Consider the following 5,585-nt stretch of genomic DNA (forward strand, 5'->3'; position numbering starts at 1 on the left):
AACATGGTTCTTCATGTTCTTTACTACTTGCGCTCGTTACCTTCCTTTTTTATTTTCTCTGTCTTTTATTGGTCTCCCCTCTTTTCCTGTCGTTTGCTCTTTTCGCAGCCGATATTTTTCGTTTTGCTTGTTCTTAGTTAATGGAACACTGATAGGGAAATTGAACGATTGCGATTCCACGAGGAAGCTGCCACGCCTGTAACTGATTCTAACGTCTCTTCTCCTCCTCTTCTTCCTCTTATTCACCGGCCCTACGATCATTTTCCCTATTTCCTTTTATCCACTATTTTTCAAAATAAACTGAAATATTTATTGTTTGATCTGTGGTACTTTCAACTTTTTACTTTTAACTTTCTTTAACTTTCTTTTAACTTTCAAAATATTCGCACCTATCCCGAATTGTATTTGTTTACATAATCGATTTACCATCAACCCCTAAGTCCAAAATATCCACACGTGCCGACAATAATATCCACTCGAGCCTAATCGGAGCTGATGAATCATTCAAATCGACATACCGCGGGCAACCAATAGAAAGAACCATTTTACCCAACGCTATAGATGCGCACGTTGATCTAGAAAGAGATTTCATTTTAAAAACCTAGAAGTTTGAGACACCGGAGGGTAGAGACCCCCGGAGCGAAGACGCATGTGGTTCGCACGTGTTCCTCCGCCACGTCTCCCTTTACCCTCAGCCTCGACCGACAAAAAACGCGAAACCTGCCACTCTGTGGCTGGTCTTCGTGCATCGTGCACGTGCACGATAGTGAATGCAACGCCATGTGCAACGAGCACCATTCGCTTCAGACAATATTCTCTAATTGCACGTTTCGCTATGGATGCGCAGAGAGGGGAAGAAATTGGTGTGTCGGCGAACTCAGTTCCCGCAAAAACGATGTTCCGTCTGGTGGAAGCGATGGAAGCCGTTCCCTTTCGTCCGAGCCTGGCCCCAGAGCCACTTCCTCTTCCTTTTCGGGAGCCGGGCACGCCTCTCGAGAGAACCTCCGTAAGGGCTGCAGAACCGGCAAAACAGAAAGCTTCGCGTTTCATTTCCTTTCCAGCTAGTTCTTGATCCTGTATTCGTAGGTTGACCTTTAGGTTTCACTGGATGAGTTGGTCCTCATCGTGCGTGGATCAATGCCTTTCTTTTTCGCTGCAATAAGTTGTTAACGGTCTTGTAAAAATTGTTAATGGAGGTTCCGTGGAATTCTCTGATAGTTGTTGGTCGCTTATGGTTGTGGAAATGGAACTTACGAGTCTAAGGTTGTGTTAACAAAGGGCATAGGATATAGAAATAAGGGCATAGAAATATAAGAAATATACTAAGAACGCAGGGATGTGAGAAGGTAAAAGAAGTACAGTAGAAGATACGTAGATGTAAAATTATAGGAACGTGGGAACATAGGAATATACTTAAGTTACTCGTAGAGACAACAGGGATATAAGAAAATGGGAAAATGGCAACGTGAAATTCGAGGTGTATGAGATCAACAAACGGTGTAACAATAGTATCATAAAAATCTTTAAAATTGCTATAAACGTAGGCTCTCTTTTATGAAATCTTCGCAACTCTATTCATCTGCCGTCGTAGTTAAACATCAACAATCAAAAGTGATAACCCAATGTGTTGAATCGGATCTTACGACGAAGACAGTCTCGCGCAGACGATGTCCAGCGGCGAGACAAGAGACACTCAGGTTCTACCGGTTCTTTTTTGGGGGCACAAATTGGGTTGCGCCTGCGGTTTGCGGTAGCAAGGAAAGAGGTTGTTGAGCGCACCAACACCACCGGGCACGATACCTGTGCACGGGTCGGAAACATGCGCCTGTACACCGGCCACGCCACACCGCTGTAAGGAAGAAAGAGGTCGATCCGTCTGCAACAGGCAAACTCCGATGAATCATCCTCTCTCGTGTGCCAGTCTTGCTTTCACGCGAGTTTGTTCGCACAAATAAAGTTAACGTTTTCACATTTGTGCTCGATCCTCGTACAATTAAATCGATCGACAAATATCGACAATAGACTTGATTAACTGATTGCTGTAAAATTTGTTTGAAGATACCCTGATTCGTTTTCGGTCATACGAGCTTCTTCGCAGATTCGCCATTTTATGTGATTTTCACATTTTTTCGCGAATATTTATGGTAACGACGTTGAAATTCGAAATTCGTAAAACGACTCTTGTCTTTATGCGATGTCTTTATAAAGGTATCACCTGAAATTTCTTTAGGTATTTTCTTTCGAAGCGTCGTATCGTTTATGGCAGTGAACGAAATTAGAACGAGGTACATATAAGAACTTCGGTGAACCTGGCTGATCCGACCAGGTGATTTTTTTTTTTTTTTTGCCGACGCAAAATGCCTCCCCGTGAACGAGACTTTACACGGCATTGACCGCGCGTGGTAACTCCTGAACAGCGATGGCCTCGAGTCGCTCTCGCTCTGAAAAATTCCATTTTAAGATTAAACGAACCATCCGATATTTCGAAGAACCATCGTTCTCCAAAATCTCAGACCTTTTTGCAATAAATCTGATTACGTTGTACGGCAAAATATTACAAAGACCTGCCAACGTTTCGTCGATTTATATTTAAAAAAATCGTGCGTTCAAAAGTTAGAAGGGCGAGGTATCCAACGCTACTCTCGAAGCTCGCGTGTGTCTTTTTTTTTGCGCCTGTTTCTTCTTTTTCCTGCTGTTTCACCGATCCGTCTTAATATTCGATCCAACGTTTCGTATCCCAGGGGCCGGTGGGTTTCGTTGCTCGCTCGACCACAACCGCGTATACGTGTACGAACACACTAATTTTTTTCCTGATGGTTGGCGTGCTCGCGAAATTTATACGCGCATGCCTGTTAATTAACGTCACCGAAAACGATCGAGTCGCGGCACCACGATAAAAATGTGCTGATCGATGAAAAAGACCCACGGCCACGCGAAACGCGAAGCGTATCCATAATTCTAGATGTCTCATCCTGCAGGAACATTCATCGATGTCGAAAGAAAACTTTTTTCCAAATGCATTATGTTAATCGATAATTTTAGCGAGACAAAACGCTTTTAGTCCTTCCTTAGTCCTTCCATGATTTGTAGATTAGAGTACGAAGATTTGTTTTCTTTGGAAAAATTGTTCACAATGAAAGAATTCGCCAATATTTCGATATTTATTTCAATATTTCGATATTTGCTAATATTCTTAAATAGTGGAAATTATTTCAACAAACCTTTCTTTGCATCGGAGTCATAAATTCTTTGGTACACTTCTAATTCCCATCTTTATGATAGTACCCACAGTCAAAGAGGAAATAGCAAAATATAGCGACAGATATAGCAAAAGTGTCAACAAACACCGAAACCCCCTAATCACTGTACTACTTGATACGACGGACCAGATACGCAGGCTGAAGAGGCACTACCCGCTAGACCTAAACGCTAAATTCAATTAGTAATCTAAATTAAGTAATATTTACTTATTTATAATACTTACTTATAAATTATACTTATCTATAATAAGCATTAACTTATTATAAATAATCAGCCATGTCACTGTGCCACGCCAGAAAAATTATTGAAAATTCTCAACGCGAGAATTGATTGTAATTTTAATAAAAAAAAAATTTTTTTATGATATTAATATTCTTATGGCGAGTAAAATTGCCAAATTTTCCAAATCGATAACGGTACTCGTAATCAAAGCTATACCAATTAACAAGGAGAAAGACACTTTCCAGTTTTTTCGTAGCTTATTGCATTCCAAAAGCGAACGGCTAGTCGAGCAGGCAAATTGCTGTGATAGATCGAAAGAGTGGTTGCGATTCAAAGCGTCAGCGTGACACGGTGTCTCATTATTTGCGGCTGAAGGAGGAGGAATCAGTTGTCGGGACACGTATTAGCCGGCGTACGTGGCGACATCCGCTAATCAAATACAAGTGTTCGCCAGCCGTGGCGTATTATAGAGACGTAGACGTAGCGAAGGCTGTTTGAGTCTTGATATCGCGATAAATACGCGTTTAAGCGGTCTATAATCTATAATTGTGGTCGCGTGCGTTGTATTTTTAAACCTGAACGCCATTTGCTGCCTTCAAAGAGGAACTGTGGTAACGCGGTCTTCGGGATAGCTGGATCCTCAAATTTTTCTTCTCTCCTTTCTTCCTTGCGTTTTACGGTAGCTTGTTCCTTTAGATCTTTTTATCAAGATATGAAAAAAGAAGTTAGAAAGAGAAATCTCTTAAAAAGAAGACCTAAATAAAAAAGATTCGATCGATTTGCGCAGAAATTAAAGTTCGATCACGACGGAGCTTCTCGGATGGAACGATAGCGTGTTTCAGCTTAGCTGTATCATGGTCGACCTCAGCGTCGCCGTTGCATCTCGACCGTCCGATTGCGCCGAAGTGTATTTTTTTTACGTGCAGCCGGTTATGGGATCCCTATGGCACGTGAGGTACTGTTACAACGGTCTGTTCAACCGACCCAACGACCATCCGTGGCCCATGATCGGTCAACTCGTTCGCAGTGCCGTATATTTCTGGCGTCGACCAATGATCTTTTCCTTGTGACGGTATGCGGCATATTTTATGACATTATACGTTGTATAAGACGTTCCTGATAACAGCTTTATATTTGTTGGTAGATAAATTTGCGAGATGAGTAGAAAAGTACTATTCTCTAAACGTAATACAATATTCCGAATAAATCTTCTACACTTTCTATGGTTTTCAAAGCAAGTTTAAAGTCTAGAGTATCTTAATCTACGATCTGTCTTACGTTATCGGGCGATTTTTCCTTAATACGTGCTTGGGTTATGTAAATTTAAACGAGCATCGAACACTTTTCAATATTCAATCCAGATGATGTTACTCGATTACGACCAATAAAACCATCGCTCGAACTAACGCGGAAGAATTCCAGTGGACACTGCATGATGCCTGAATGAAAAGTACTGCAAAAATTTAGCGAAGCTTTGCGAAGAAGATAAGAAAGAAGGAAAGAAGAAGGAAAGAGAAAGGAAATAAAAAGGAAAGGAAAGGAGGACATAGGGGGAGAGAGGTAGGGTTTGTTCGTTCGTAGCAGCTGGTCAAACAACTCCGAAGCCTGTTCGGTATTCGGGGCCGGATCTCGCGGAGATCCACAGCCCTGGCTGTACGTACGAGCGCACACGCGAGCCCCACCTCGTCCTCGTCTTCGACCTCCAACTTTTAATTACTCGCCAGGATATCATCCCCCTGCCTCGTTGAGGTCATTGCACCGATCGCCTCTAAGAAACCGGAGAATAAAGATGGGGCTTGAGAAATGTCCCGATTCCTCCGCCTCGACGAAGAAATACGCTGATAACTCGTTCAAATTGAACAAACTGCTTTCTTTTCTTAATACGTGCTTCTTTTATGATTATCGAAGCTTTTTTCCTCTTTTGCAGGAACTTTCTCTTTTTTCCGAGATTATTAATACGACAAATTTCTTTATTAGTTATATCAGTCTTTGAAAGGTTTTGTATTTTTAAAAAATCGATGTATTCGTTTCCCTTTTTTCTTTCGTTTTCTTCGTTCTTCATTCGTTTCCTAATAATTCATCGACTATATCGCTAAAAATCT

The sequence above is a fragment of the Bombus vosnesenskii genome, unplaced genomic scaffold (assembly GCF_011952255.1).
Source record: "Bombus vosnesenskii isolate JDL3184/JDL3185 unplaced genomic scaffold, Bvos_JDL3184-5_v1.1 scf7180000013370, whole genome shotgun sequence".
NCBI lineage: Eukaryota > Metazoa > Arthropoda > Insecta > Hymenoptera > Apidae > Bombus > Bombus vosnesenskii.